Consider the following 16,441-nt stretch of genomic DNA (forward strand, 5'->3'; position numbering starts at 1 on the left):
TATTGATAACCTATCCAGAATGGTGGTAACAAGGTAGGGTCTTCTCACCCCACTCCTCTGTTTTTGGAATACCCTCTTGAGGCATACAATATTGTCATAACATTTGAGGAATAGAGAAGACGACTGCAAGAGATGGTCAGAGCTACGAGTTGAGAGACCCCCTGATCACAAAGCTGCAAAGGATAGGAGACAAACCGGGGCATGAAAAGGGAGGGGTACAAACAGTGGATCGATGGGGAGACGAGCGCGGACTACAGACACTGTGATAGTAACACTGCTAGCTGCTAAGGCAGTTTTTGGCAGTTTTTATTATAAAGCCAAAGCCAGGGAATATAAGATATGTGAATACAGAACTTACCGTATATTTCTGCATCTCACTGGATCCACTTGTGGTTTTGCCATCTGATGCTGCCCATGTGTTTCCAGCCTATCCCAGTACTGCAGCTGTATAAGCAGGACTAGGCTCGTCTCAGTGTGCAAGAGAGAAGTGACTTGACAACGCTGCAGGTTTTTCTCTAGATTTTGTCCAGAACACTTAGATGTTACAAGTAAAATATCCAGAGTCACAAAGTCCTAGATGGCAGGTTCCCTTTAAGTATAATGGCTGCCACTAGAGGTCCCTAACACCTCACTAACTTCATCATCTAACATACCGTATTTTCCGGACTATAAGGCGCACATAAAAACCTACGATTTCCTCAGAAATCGTAAGTGCGGCTTATAGTCCGGTGCGGCTTATATATGGATGGAAGCGGCGGCAAAGTCTGCGTGCCGCTTCCATACATACATAAAAGGCACCGTAAGGGTGCATTCACACTACAGAACGCCGGCGTGTATCACAGCCGTACACGCCGGCGTTACAGCAGGGCTGCCGGACACTTCCTATTCATTTCTATGGGAGCCGGCATGCGAGCGCTCCCTATAGAAATGAATGGAAAAAAGCAGTCCATTCATTTCTATGGGGAGCGCTCGCATGTCGGCTCCCATAGAAATGAATGGGAAGTGTCCGGCAGCCCTGCTGTCACGCCGGCCTGAAACAGAACATGAAACTTACCCAGCGGTGCAGGGCGGGCGGGCGGGCATTCAGGCCTCCTCTTCCTCCGATGTTCCGTCCTTCTCCTCCGGCGCTCGCTGATAATGGCCGGGGCGCATGCGCAATATCATAATGCTTCTACTACTGCGCATGCGCCCAGGCCATTATCAGCGAGCGCCGGAGGAGAAGGACGGAACATCGGAGGAAGAGGAGGCCTGAATGCCCGCCCACCCTGCACCGCTCGGTAAGTTTCACAACATTACGGTTGGGCTCTATCAGCATGATTTTGCTGATAGAGCCCCTCCTCGCCTGCCGAGCGCTTCCAATAGAAGCGGCTGGCACGCGGGGGGTTAAGCGGCCGCTGGCAAAGTCTGCCTGCTGCCGCTTTCAATAACATATAATGTGCACCGGACTGCGGCTTATAGTCCGGTGCGCCTTATATATGAACCGAGACGGACTATAAGGCGCTCATGGGCAATGCGGCTTATAGTCCAGTGCGCCTTATAGTCCGTAAAATACGGGTAATGCGCTTGTCTTCCTGCTTCAGAGGACAGGTGTGTGTGTGTGTATACAGTACATATATATATGCATTGACTATATATTCAGCTATTACCTGGGGATTGTCAAATAACTTGGGTGTCTGTAAATAAAGATACCTAATACCTAAGAAAGATACCTAAGAATCCTAATGGGTTCTCTAGTCCCCTCCGACACCCAGGGAACGCCTCCTATAGGTCACAGCTATAACATGTACTGTATGAAGGGATTGACATGATTCATTGTGAAGGCCTAATATATAGATATTTGGTGAGTGCACTGATACATTTATATTATCGCAATGTGCAAAAGAACCTTTAAAATGAAACTTCTATTTACTTACTACGTCTAGATGAGCACGAAGGATCGTAGGGGGATCAGTGGGGGATCCTGGAGATTGGGAGTGAGGAAGCCAGTGCAATAAGACGTCACCGCATGCGCCAGATACACAGCGTGCAGGTGCTAAAGCTCTACAACATTCACTTGAACGGGGCTCATTTTCTGTACTTTGCATGGCATTTTTCCATACATTAGACAATGAGTATATTTCACTTAGAATCTCTATATTTTCCAGTAATAAAAGGAATTCCTGGGCTCTTGTTGCAGAATATGAAAAAGTCCCCATTGCAATGAATGGAGTGGCGTCCATCCAGTGCGTCATTCAGATAGGACGACTTTCCTGATCCGAACCCCTTATACTCAGGTTCTTTGTCATGTAGACAGTCAATGGCCATTTCTGGTATGCCTTGTATTCCGCTATTGTATTCTGTCTACAGCTCTGTTTGCTTAGTTACAGCAGACGACGGAAGGCAGAACACACCGGGATACAAAATAACTCGTTCAAGGCCAAGAGAAGCTTCTGTACAGCGTGAATGACGACTCCGGCAAAGCTCTGCCTCATTATCTGAGACTGCGGTCACAGCTGCGTTGGTGGTTCTGTCAGAAGCCGGTGGTGCAGTTTCCGTCTAAAACTCCAGATGAAAAAATTCCTGCCTACTTTTTACATGCGGGAAAGCGACAGACCTCAGGACATATTCCTGACTTGATCATTGGGATCTGTTGGTCTCCTTTGGTCTCCGTTGGTGTTGGCCATGTAATGATTCGGTCCCCATCTTGCTTTCCTAAAGCTGGGTTCACACCAGGGTTAGGGCTACGTTCAAGGAATCTGCTTGAAAAATTCCAGACTTTTTTTTGGGGTGGAAACCGGGTTTAAACCCGTTGGCCACTATTATAGTCTATGGGGTCCGCAGGTAACCACTTTTTAAGCGGGTTAGCTTTCCGTTTTTTGGGTTCCCAAGCGGACTTGAAGAACAGAAAGCTGATCGCTAGTGTGAACCTAGCGTGAGATGGAACAGAAAAACGGAATGGCCACTGCAGATGTGACGTTACCCCTTAGGCTTCATGCACATGACTCTATGTTATCCATTTTTACGGATTCGTGAAAACTGATAGTATTTGGATCCATTCAGGTCTGTGGCCCCATACACGTCTGTAGTTTTCATGGATCGGTGTATGGCCTGTAGAAAATGAGTTGCAAAATATGGAGCAGGTCCTATTCCTGTATATTCCAGTGTATGTGTCTGTGAAAAACTCGGGTAGCACATGGTTGTGAAGGAGGGAGAGTTTTGCATGACGACTGTGCACCAAGTTAGTTGACGCTAGGTTCACACTAGCATTGGAGTCTCTGTCGTGCTGGTGCACATGGGGACCCGAAAAACGGAGACCCTGTCTGCCTAATGCATGGAGAGTTGGCCAAAAGTAGGACATGACCTATATTTTGGTGGTCTGTGACAACCAAGCATCAAAATAAAGGTCATGTGAATAGCCCTCATTCACTGATATTAAAATGAATGCTACCATGTGATGTCCATTAAAAAAAACCAAACCCTCATTCGGCCATTATTCACTGTCATGTGAATGTAGCCTGAGCCTTTCCCAGTCATGCTGATACTAGCAGGGTGTGCCAAGGCTCTTTTCGCTTCACATCTACACTTAGATGCAGATTTTAGTGCCTATTTTTGATCATTGTCAAATCCTAATTGTGTGAACGGCGACTTAAATGTTTGGCTGCTAATTTACACTGAAGAGGGCGTAGTTGTTTGGCTGACTCCAAAAATGATTTGCATTTGTATGGATTGCAGCATACAGGCCTGCAGTGAGTTTATTCGGCTGGTATAGAATTCTGAAATATATATTGATTGAATGATTTATTGTTTACTAGCAGGTGGACCCGGCTTCATACGGGTATATTTCATTTTTCGTTTGTGTAGTGGCCCCTTAACAATTGCCCAGTTTTGCACTGGAGTATTTTGTATGACATTTGGGTGTCCATAAGCGTCATGTGTATCTGTAACCTGGAGTAAAGCTGTGTGCATGTGGAGATTAAGCGCCTGTGAGCTTCTATTGGCTGATAAGGGACATGTGACCTTGTGTATGGCAGTTGGAATATGAGGCTAGTATTTTCTAATGCAGGTCATTGTTTTGGGAATACTGTATCTCAAGGTATGGTGGTCATAAAAAGCATATCTAGAGTTCTCTGCAAAAAAACTAAAATGTGGCACCTGGAGTACAGCTGTGTGCATGTCAAGACTAAGCGCCTGCGAGCCGATAAGGGACATGTGACCGTGTGTATGGCAGTTGGAATATGAGTGAAAGACTTGCAGGCTTGTATCGGCTAATGCAGGTCATTGTTTTGGGAATACTGTATCTCAGGAACATTACATTCTAGAGAGCTGAGACCCGGTCTAAAACCTTCCCGGACACCTGATGTACCTGTGTGCCAAATTTGGTGAGGATCGGTCCAGTCGTTTGGTCGTGCATAAAGAACAGACAGAGAGACAGAAACTCATTTATTTATATAATATGTGTGTGTGTGTGTATATATATATATAGATGTTATTAATGTTTCTTGTGATCTAATCAGTATTGTATCTTCCGGTGTGTACAGAGTTAATGAAGTAACAAAGTAGCTTTGTAATGACTCATATGGTATTCATGATTCAGCACGTATCGGCTTCGCAGGTATTACTTCTTTGTTATCTTGTGAGTTTGTCTGTAACTCCATCCTTTCACCTAGACCCGAGTTGGCATCTAAGCTGACAACTGAGTGGGCCGCTCGCTTAATATTTAAGTGCCGCGTGAATGACAGAGCATCACTGGGCAAAATGATAGCGCTAGTGACAGAAGCCGGGGACTGGGTAATGGAGACGGTGTTCTGGCAGGAGAATAATAGGAGCGTTTACCGGATGCCGTCTTACTGTGGAATAAAGAACAATCTTCTGCATGTATAAGGGACAGTCAGATAACCCAACAACAATAGACCAAAGCTGGGGCGATGGATCCAATACTGTGGACTGGCGTGGGGCAGGGAAATGTAGTTTTACCATAGTTTTTATATAGTTATATCACTATATAGATTCACTAATGTCTCGCAAAAACAATGGGGCACAGTCCAGTCACATTAATGTGATGATGTCACTGGGATGTTGAGCCATGCCGACTCCAGTGCCGTGGCCAGCTGCGCTAGGTTACGTGGTTGAACGTCCATGGCGGGAACAACCCGATCGTGGTGGTCCTACAGATTCTTGATCGGGATTGCCAGTCTAATGAGCCCGAGCATGCACTTGCAAATCATGTTGGGAGTCTGTTGCAGACCCCTGTTCTGTGCCCGGTCTCTACAGTCTTGTTGGACTTTTTAGATACTGGAATTCCTTGATGCTATTCTTGGAGCTCATTAATAGTTTCATCTATTTTTACCATCATTTCCTTATGTTATAAGAGGCGGCTTTGAGACATTTTTTTTTATCAGAATGAAGTTTCAGCTTTTGCCCCTTTACTTAGTAATTACGCAGATTGTGTCTCCACCACAATCCGTACCATCTGTCTACAGAACCAGAGCACTGTCATTACTGCTAAGGAGAAGGTAGAGTGCTAGTGTCGTACTAAGAATATCCGCAGCTGAAGATTTATACAGTACTAGCAGGAGGACCCGGCTTCGCACGGGTATATTTAATTTTTTGTTTGTGTAGTGGCCCCATAAGAATTGTCCAGTTTTGCACTGGTGTATTTTGTATATCGTTTGTGTGTGTGTCCATAAGCATCATGTGTATCTCATTTCGGATATCAGTGAAAAACCTGCGATTGGTTGTTATGGAGACCTGGAGTAAAGCTGTGTGTATGTGTAACAGTGTCATCAACAGTGCCCTGCCCCTTTAAAGCTGACATAAGGCATTGAAGAAAAATGGCTGGGTTGCTATGGAAACGTGGAGTAAAACTCTAATATGTGGTACTCTGTGTAGAGCCGTGTATCTAATCCTCCGGCGTGTGGTATTGACGGCTGACGCACGTATGTATTTCACTGTAGTACTGTGTGAAGTGGTGCGTATCTAATCCTCTAGCGTGTGGTACTGTGTGCAGTGACGCATATCTAATCCTCTGGCGTGTGGCACTGTGTGCAGTGGCGCATATCTAATCCTCCCCTGTGTGGTAGTGTGTGCATTGGTGCATATCTAATCCCCTGGCGAGTCGTATCGTGTGGAGTGGCGCATATCTAATCCTCTGGCTTGTGGAACTGTGTGCAGACGCGCGTATCTAATCCTCTGGCATGTGATACTGGGTGCTTACCTGTGTATCTAATCCTCTGACGCGTGTATCTCAGTTTGGATATCAGTGTTGGATTGTACATGTGGAGTGACCTTGTAGGTGCAGGTGTGTATTGGCTAATGGGGGGGCAGGGTGTTGGGAAAGCTGTATCTCCGAAACGGTACATCCGAGTGAGTTAGGGCCTTGTCGTAAACCTTCCCGGACCCCTGAAGTATCTGTGTGCTAAATTTGGTGAAAATCGGTCCAGTCGTTTGGTCGCGCATAGAGAACAGACAGACAAGAATTCATTTTTATAATATAGAGAGATTACAAAATGGCAACCTCTGCTATGTGAAAGAAGGCTCAAATCCTGCACACCTTTCCTTCCCTTACCTCTGCCAAGTCCAGCTCTGCTGCTGCTCTAATGATTCCAGTGCAGTGGGAATGTTTTTCTCTAGCCCTCATCATTCCTGTTACTTTTGGTGCTTGATATGCTAATAAGGTGGGCGGTGTCAGGTGGGCGGTGTCAGGCAGGTAGGGGGTCATGATCTTTAGCTCTGCCGCTGTCCACCACTGGAGCTCTAAATTATGCCCCCTTTCTTGCTGTTGCTTGACACCATCCACCTGATAGTACATGTCCTAAATGGTATATCGCCACCAAAACTGACAGCATTTATTGCTCAGAAATGGTGTGATCTAGAGAAAAAAAATTCCAACTGTGCCAGAATCGGTGGAGAAGTTCCTACTAGCAGATGCTAAAAACTAGAGGTCGAGAAAGGCCCTCTTTAAGGCTGGGGGTCACAGATGCCTTGATTGCAGGTTTGAAGGATGCAATAAGTTGGTAGTGAGGTTTTCTTTAAGGGATCCTATCATTGAATACTGTTTTTTTTCTGACTAACACGTAGGAATAGCCTTAAGAAAGGCTATTCTTCTCCTACCTTTAGATGTCTTCTCCGCGCCGCGGTTCGGTAGAAATCCTGGTTTTCGTCGGTATGCAAATGAGTTCTCTGGCAGCACTGGGGGTGGTCCCAATGCTGCGAGAGAACTCTCCAGCACCGCCTCCATCTTCTTCTGGAACGCCTCTCCCTGCGTCTTCTTCCGTCCTAGGTTTCAATCTCCTAGGCCTTGGGCAGAGCCAACTGCGCATGCTCGGGCCACAAGAAAATGGCCGCTTACACCAGATTACTGTGTAAGCGGCCACAAGAAAATGGGGATCCTGGTCCCCTCTCCGCACTGTTTACCCTTTTCGGGTGAAACCCGTGCAAAAACCACATGGGGTCCGCGGCTTTTCTTTAGGTAACCACTTTATTATGCGGATAGATTTCTGTTCAGGAGGTCCCCAAGCAAACCCACGTGCAGATGTGAACCGGGCCTCAGTGTTTCCTTTGTCAGATGGGTTGACCATGATTGAACCGTGTCCGAGCATGTAGGACTCGCCCTAAGTGGTAACGCCCAGTTGACCATTTTATTCATAAGGTTGCAGGAGGAACAGCACAATGCAGAGATACAAGACAAGGTGCAGAATAAGAACATAAAATCCGTCACTGCTGCAGCTTTCCGGCCATGATGGGTATTTCCCCATATCCGTCTGTCACTATCAGAGCTGATGTTCTGCTCCTACAACAGCGGCGTGCGCCTCTCCAGCCCCTTGGTGGGAGGAATGCATTATGAATGGATTTGGGTTCTTTGAAAGCATGGCCTTCCAAGACGTATTAATAATTCCACATGTGTTCAGGGCGCGCTGCAGACAACCTCATTATTCTGTTATCAGGAGCCGACACTACTCGGGTTGTCAGGACAACCATGGAGGATCCGCAGCCGTTGCGAAGGGTCTGTACCTCAGGCAAGTAGGCAGCAGATGCCGAATAGCCCGACCAATCACAGCCCGGCTGGGAAACTATGACATCATATTCCAGCCGGTCCCAGAGATTTAATACTTGGTTTGCAGTTCCCTTCCTGCTTTTTTTATTTTTATGTCACAGCAGAACGGCAGCTGCTCCTGCGGGATTAACCCTTGCACGGACGTTCTCACCATCTACAGGGCAACGCTTCATTACTTCTGCCGTCTTTAGAGGATCGGGCAATCTCATGTTCCTGTTATTCCTCCTGAATATTTGTAAATAGATTGACATTGTTGCATTGACTGGACAGCGTCAAACATTGTAGCGACACCTCCTCTGCAAGCTGTCAATTCATGCATGCATTTGTAGGAGGAATAACAGAGCAATTGCACAGCACAGAATTCAATAAAAACTTATTCTCCGTTCTTATTTTTTTTTTACTTGAAGGATGCAAGTACTTTCTGGAAGAGACGTGTCAGGGATACTTACAGGTCATCTTGGAGATCCGCCACAGTATTGCAGTGTGTGTACGGGACCTAGGATAATTGTACTAAGTCCCGGGTCACATCTGTGCATGGGTTTCCATTCAGGGAATCCGCTTGGGGACCCCCGAACGAAAACCTAATCTGTATAAGAAAGCAGTTACCTTAGGAAACCCGCGGACCCCATAGACTATAATGGGGTCCGTGTGGTTTCCGCACAAAAAAAGCGGAGAGAGAAGAGTGCTGCTTGCAGAGAGGGGAACAGAATGGCCCAAACACAAATGTGAACCGGGCCTAAGGTGTGCGCAGGCCGAGGCTATCCCAAGGCTCCGTTTCCATGAACATTGAGTAAGTCCTATCCCGAAGAGATCGGATGCCCCTATAGAGGTGAGCGCATCATGGAAGGCACTCGGGGGACTTCTTTCTTTTACTCTAGGGTCACCCCTGGTCCGCTTGGGGACCTGAAAAACACAAACCCAATCCCCTTACAAAGCAGTTACCCTAGGGGCCACACGGTGGCTCAGTGGTTAGCACTGCAGCCTTGCAGTGCTGGAGTCCTGGTGTTCAAATCCCGCCATGGGCAAAAAACGATCTGCAAGGAGTTTGTATGTTCTCCCCGTGTTTGCATGGATTTCCATCCCATATTCCAAAAAAAGACATACTGATAGGGAAAAAAAAAAATTTACATTGTGAGCTCTATGTGGGGCTCACAATCTACATTTAAAAAAAACAAAAAAAAACCAAACAAAGCAGTTACCTGTGGAAATGCACAGATCCCATAACTGTAATGTGGTACGCTGGGTTCCGTCCGAAAAATGTGCGGAGAAAAAACCCTGCTTGCATTTTTGTAGTGGAATGGGGTCCAGAACCCCCAAATGGAGACAGAGTGCAGATGTGAACCGAGCCTTACATCTGCGTTTGGGAAATCCTCATGGGGACCCCATTGGCAAGTGGTGTGCAGTGAAAGCACACGGACCCCATAGACTATAATGGGGTCCGTGTGCTTGCTGTGAGTTCTTTGCACGAGTCATGTGGACAGGAAAGTAGATTGTGAAGTATTTTCCTGTCCACATGTTCTGTGCACACGGACCCCATTATAGTCTTTGGGGTCCGTGTGCTTTCACTGCACACCGCTTGCCATTGCGTTCGGTAGTCCATTCGGGTAGGGGGTCCCCATGCGGACTCACCGAACGCAGATGTGAACCAGCCATAGATTGTGTTAGTCAAAACGGACACAGATGGAAGGGCTTCTGTTCCTCTATTAATGTTAGTATCCATAGCTCTTGTCTACTCGGCTGTATAGACTCCTGTCCGACATCCCATAACATTAGCAGTGTAGCCAGCAATGTGTATATTTTATCTGCCGTTGTGTTTTTCTGTGGTCCATGCTCCTGGACTTTCTAGAAAGTCGTCTTCATTCCACTTTTTAAACACATTTCCCGGCTATTTGAAACCACCAAATATTCTTCCTAAGCCCCCCCCCCCCCACAGCGTCCACATCTGGTTTTATGGCGGCTTGTTTCACACTAGGACTGTCACGCCAACTCTCCGGTTCATGTCTTTGCAGCTGTATAACTAATGCAAATAAAATGACAGACGTCTTGACGTTGTGTAACATTATTCTAAATATACTCAAGTGATTGCATTAGTGACGCTTACTGGATGAGACAACACGGATACCTGCAGTACGAAAAACGGACAGATACACGGACTACCACAATGTATATACCTATGGCCCCCTGTAGTTTCTATAGAAGACTGTGCATAAGGCGAATGCATATATTTTTACTAATATTTCTGGGTAACGTCCTGTGCGTTTCAGTTAAACAAACAAATAATGGTCCAATGGTGACCGTACACCGCGTGCCCAAGCTGCGGTCAATGCCTGTGGATTCCTGCTGAATTTTCTATGGACATTCAGAGTGAACTCCAGGCTTGGCTTCCATTGCGGACATCTCATGTCAATCCTGCAATCTGCCAAGAATTTTTCCAGTGAATTAATCTGAAGGTTTATGTGCAGCGGGGAATGTTGTGTTACCACAGTGAGCACCTGTCCAGAATTAATATATTCAGCGGGGCGATCACAGCGCCTAATAGGTTAGTATTCATACAGTATATAAATAGCCGAGCGCTTATGTAGACTTATGTATATGGGGGTGGGGGGGATGAAGATGAGAGGTGGGATCTGATGGTTACCTGCATACGGTTTTATATTAATGGTATAGTGATGCAGGTTCATGCACACGGCAGCCATCTGGGTGCACTCGTCTTCGTGGAAGGCACAATGGATGCATCTATCCTTGCGGACCATGTTCACCCCTACATGATGGCAGGATGATGGCATCTACCAGCAGGACAATGTGACATGTCATAAAGCTCGCAGTGTACGTGCGTGGTTCGAGGAGCACCAGGATGAGTTTACCGTTCTCCATTAGCCAGCAAATTCCCCGGACTTGAACCCAATGGAGAATCTGTGGGACCGCCTCGATCGGGTTGTTCGCGCCATGGAGGCTCAACCGCGTCACCTAGTGCAGCTGATCACGGCACTGGCATCGGCATGGCTCAACATCCCATCAAAGGATAGGCCGTATCTGTGGGTATTCAAAACCCTGGATCCCTGCAGATCCCCAGTACTGAAGGGAGTGTGTTTTGGGGTCGGTCATGACCACGTGGCAGCGGGCACAGCACATCTCACATACCAGATATTTCCTCCTGAACCATTAACCATTTCCATTTAGACTTTTCGCGTGTGACCAACCTTCACTTTTCGGCTAATGTTGAGAAGTTCTTCAGCATCGAGTAAAGGTTTTTATCATCTCCTTGAGTTCTAACCACTTGTTGCTTCTATTGAGTGTCTGTTCCCAGCATTATCTGGCAAGGCGTACCTATGGTCTAAGGGTTTGTTCATCTTCCAATAATGTCATCTTAAATTGACTCTTCGCTTATATTTAGCTTAATATAAATAGGTAATAGCTGAAGCTGAAAGCCATTCTGTGCGCCGGCATACCATGGCATTATTGTTAATGCTCGGAGGGCACTAAACCTAAGCCAGAAAGCTTATAAAGTACATAAAGATTTCTAAAGAGATTGGAGATGATCTCGAAAATCTGCAGGCCTCATGTGTTAGAGCAGGAAGAGCTGAGGACATTGATCTGGTTATTCCTTGCTTTAACACTTCTAGGTTGTAGATAAGAGGCTGATAATACGCAGAATGTGACAATAAATCAATTAACCACTCAGCGCTCAACCCTCCCCCTCCATAGAGCCCGGGGTGTACGACTCAATATGGAGATCTAATGTAAGCAAGCAGATTGAAGATAAGGAGAACAGCTTAATAAATGGTGAAGGAAACAAATCTTTAGGTGTATTGCAAAGTTTCGGCTTTTCAGTTCTCGATAACTGGAGAGATGCTTTAAATATTATTAGGAATTTTTATAATTTAGATCTCTGTTCTCTCTGTGCTTAGGAGTCCAGTGGGCGGTGCTACTAAGTGATCAACAGCTATCTCTATGTAAAATCATAAGGGGAACACGGTCAGTCCCTAAGTAGCCCCGCCCACTGGACTCCTATGTCCAGAATGCATTACACGTTATACTGGAACTATTCAGACAAGACTATTTCTGCTCCTCCTGCTCTATGACTACAGAATAGACGGCATCTTTAACAAGACACTTTTGCTCTTTGACAGACTTGAGGTTTATTCCATCTCTCTTCTCTTGGGAGAGTCTGCCCAACAAGCAGGGGTGAACCTGCCCCTTTCGCCGCCCGAGGCAAAGTGCAAAGGCAAAGGCAAAGTGCCGGGGAGGGGGCGGAGCGGGGGCGTGGCTTAGCCGATGGGGCGTGGCTTAGCGGAGGGGGCTGGGCTTAGCGCCCAACAAGGTGCTGCTTCTTTTACAGTACACGTTGCATTTCAGCATCATAAATGTTTAAAGGGGTTTTCCAGGCTTAAAAATAATGATGACCTCATGAATATGAAATTGGTGAGGGTCTGACACCTGACACCCCTATCTATCAGCTGTTCTCAGCATTTAATACAGAGAATGGAGCTGGAAGCAGACAGAACTGTTCTCTGGTTAGCAGCGAGTCCAGGGGTCTGCACATCAGCTTCTACTTGACTTAAATTCTGGGTATATTATCACTCCTTAAGGAGAGATCACAGACGTATGGAGACTTACAAAAGCCTTTTTCACTCCATTGGGGGAATTATGGGAAAAATATGCAAATCTGGGAAACATTCAGAGAAAATATGCAAATCTGGGAAACAGATTTGCATATTTTTCCCATATTTGACTTAAATGTGAGATAAACTGCAATGACCCCGTTCTGCCACTACCCAGAGAACAGCGCTATCTGCTTCCTGCTCCATTCTCTGTATCATCTGCTAAGAACAGGTAGGGGTGTCAGGTGTCATACCCTCCCTATATTGATATTGAGGTCACATCCTTGGAATATATTGTCAACATTTTTAGCCTGGGAAAGGTCTGAGACGCCTTCCAAACCAATACTAGTGCCATAGGAGCAGAAACCTTACTGGGGGTTGGGCCCTGTTTTACCAGATATTCCTTTATCCTGGGGCCCCATGTAGTATAAACACTGTAGTATAAAAACATTGCGCTTTTGGGGGTTTTCCACCTCCCATTCTCCCAGAGATTTTTCATCTAGAGGATAACTCATCCTGTACTAGAAGACGATGGTCTGCAGATGTGAGATATATATATATACATGTATATATAACCTCTGTGTTACCCATGAGAAGAGCGCACACAGAACGCGTTAATTGTGTTAATCCATATTCTATAACGTTCCGTGCCATGCTCCCGTGGGGATCGTCTATTCATAGACCCTTGTAGATGAGGTGTCTCTTCTTTGACGTGACTTTCTTTTTGGTATAAGAGGACAGCAGATGGAAGAAGGTTTATTAGATGGCGACTTATGGTCACGTATCGCCTGTCGGGACAAGATGGCCATTCATAAGACCTGACTAAGTCGTTTTCCTTTAGTATATAAGGTTCGCCTATCTGAACGTGCCAATTGTAAAAGGTTTACGCAGACCCCAGTGTTGGATTTAGATCTGACAAGTATTCATTAGACTTTTGGGGTGGAAAGGGGGCCGGGGTTGTGGGGGGTGGTGGAAAGGGGTTCAGGGGGGGTTGAAAAGGGGATGCAATGGGGGGGGGGGGGCTCGGGCCCACGCTGCAGGTGGGTTGCGTAAAGCAGGAACGCTGCGGTGTACGAAGTCGCTGGTACTGCTAGCGGTTCATATAGCAGACCATAAAATGTTCTTTTCGTTTTCAATGAAACAGATTGTCCAGGTTCTGAGTAAATACCCCAAACAACACAAACATAAAAAAAAAAAAAAAAAAAATAAAAAATTAAATGTTAAATCTGTCTCTGCTTTGGACAGTTCTATGTTTGGGACTGGTTGAAGCAATGATTGTGTAATGACTATGGGGATGAGTGATCTGGGGTATCGGTAATGGAGTCCTTGCCATCCTTTTATATTGCAGGGGACTTGCCAGCCAGGCGGTGCTGCTATATACAGTAAAGTCACTCTCCATCTTTGTCGAGCACTCTGGACATATTTGATATTTCCGGCAAACATGGGGCTCTAATGTGATTTGAACAGAGCGTTTTAGGCCCTCGTACACAGTAGGGAAAAGTCAGGCAATCCTACAGGAATAATATGGAGGGCCTGAATGATGTCTATGGAAAGAAGGATTGGGCATGTTGAATTTCATGTCCAATCGTTCTTCTGTCCCCAGTGAAAAGACATAAAGACTTGTCTGCACCGAGCATGCATGTTCATAGATTATTAAGGAGGACTAGTTATCGGGTAAACAAGTAAATGGTTGACGGCTATTAAAGGTATATGGGACTCCTTGTTACATAGACCACTTACCCTCCGGCCCTATAGAGATGTGACGGTTTATTATTATTATTTTGTAGATTGTGAGCCCCATACAGGGATATATGATACAGGGATCACAATGTACATTTTTTCCCCTATCAGTATGTCTATATAGAATGGGAGGAAATCCTGGCAAACACGGGGAGAACATACAAACTCCTGGCAGATGTTGTTCCTGGCAGGATTCGAACCCAGGACTCCAGCGCTGCAAGGCTGCCGTGCTAACCACTGAGCCACCATGTTGCCCCTTGATGTGACGGATTATTGTAGTGTCATAGAAAAGTATGTACAACTTTGTGTCGTCTTGTATTTGCCTATTTTGCTCTATGTAGTTACTATGTTGCTCTAGTCTCCCAGACATTCCAGCTAATGTAGCGATAATATCCTAATAATCTGCTTCCATCTGCCGTATGGACCTGTACAGAGCCGAGCCCAGTGCCCTGCTGAGTAGGTGTCTGCTGCAGAGCCCTGGCAGGAATGTGCTGTGTATTCAGATGTTGCTTATGTCTAGGCCGTTGCACCTCTGGCCACACACAATGCAGGCTGACTTGATGTTAGTGAAAGCATCCCATTTTTTTTTTACGCTCCCTCCCTCTCTCGCTCTGAAAGGTTTCTATGCACTTCCTGCTTCGAAACAAAAGATTTGCCTATCCCAGCCCTCCTAGTGCTATTAGTAGTATTATTATCAGCCGCCTGGCAGCCAATCCGGGATGGAGAAAGACGGTGACATCATGGGCTAGGGAACAGCAAGGAGGTAGCCGAAGCATCCAAGCCACTAATGTGAGCACTGGAGGTCAGGAGCTGGGAAAAGGATGGCAGCGTTTCTGCAGATGGACTAATCCGGGGCTTCCCTTTCATCACGGGGCACCGAGGATACAGCATGCCAAGGTGTGCGCCAGGTAATGCCATCTTCGTTATGCACAGCGTATCATGCTGCAGCCCATGCTGCCTTGTGTTCTGCAATGGCCTGTTCTGGTCTCTCCCAATTCTGGCGCAGCCTGCAGGATTCTGTGTGACGCTCGTGGGGTCTTCGGATATTGCTTTCATATAGTATTTTTAACCAATCGTCATGATATTGTCATTTTTAGGGTTACACGTGGCCTAGATAGACAGACATGTATCTGTATGTATAATAATGTATAATCCAGTTCCGTATGTTCCCCCAGATAATTCATGTCTGTATACGTAGAAGGCAGGGTTTGTATATTTCTGGATTTGTCCATCTCTGTAGGTCTAGGAGGGATGGGGCTTTGTATATCTTGCAAGTAGGATGTGTATATTCCTTAGGAGACGTACATGCCTGTATATCCGGAGAGCCGCTTGCGGTTATTAATATTTACACGTTGTTTGATGTATGACGGTGCCACCGTAATGGGAGTCATAAGATGGAGATGGAGGTTTTATATAGGGTTTCTTCAAATAGTATACTTAAGGAAAGCGTCTGGCTTTCTCCGTGCCGTGTTCATGGGGTGATTCATTGATAATTGCTGTATGATTCACAAAAATGGAAGCGGGGGGGGGTTCTCTGTCCAAAGGAGCTTGCAATCGGTGCCATCTGCCGTGCGATTCTCTGCTGGTGAGGGCAATAAATCCCCTTTGCATATATTATCCTCTACCCCTTTTGTGCTCCCTGTGAAGACACCTGCTCTTCAGCTCTTGTGACTGGGAAGCTCAGTAATAGGCCCCATATGCATATGAGGCTTTGTCCAAGGCTCGCTCCCTGCTCTATTGGCTGGGCTGTCACTATACATACCCTCAGCCTGCTCTCTGTCATCAACCTGCCGCCTCCAAAGATTTCAGCTCTGACAATTGTTGTCCTTGGGACAATTCGGCCAAACGTGCCTGGTAATCTGCGGGACTTCTTTCATGCATGCAAATGGTGCAGATGCTCAAGCCCGAGCAGGTTTTAGTATCTGTGTAAACATTTTCTTATACGTGGTGGTGCATTTATTCACGGAAGATCATTGTGATCTATCAAGTCCTGGAAAAAGTCGGTTTTCAGACTTTGCACTGTTATCCGTCATATACATTGTATATGTGGATGGAATCATGTTGTAAG

General features: G+C 46.1%; 2 protein-coding genes across 4 annotated transcripts in view; both read left to right on the forward strand.

Moving 5' to 3' along the window:
- Positions 1-16,441, forward strand: part of TMEM164 (transmembrane protein 164) — a 322,941-nt gene that overhangs the window by 273,766 nt on the left and 32,734 nt on the right. The gene's annotated exons all lie outside the window — the stretch shown is intronic.
- PAK3 (p21 (RAC1) activated kinase 3) overlaps positions 15,102-16,441 on the forward strand; it is a 52,953-nt gene continuing 51,613 nt past the window's right edge. For all 3 annotated transcript variants that reach the window (XM_075259439.1, XM_075259441.1, XM_075259442.1), the window contains exon 1: positions 15,102-15,281. The gene's annotated coding sequence lies outside the window, so the exon portion shown is untranslated. The remainder of the gene's footprint in view (positions 15,282-16,441) is intronic.

This window comes from Leptodactylus fuscus, chromosome 11, assembly GCF_031893055.1.
Source record: "Leptodactylus fuscus isolate aLepFus1 chromosome 11, aLepFus1.hap2, whole genome shotgun sequence".
Classification (NCBI taxonomy): domain Eukaryota; kingdom Metazoa; phylum Chordata; class Amphibia; order Anura; family Leptodactylidae; genus Leptodactylus; species Leptodactylus fuscus.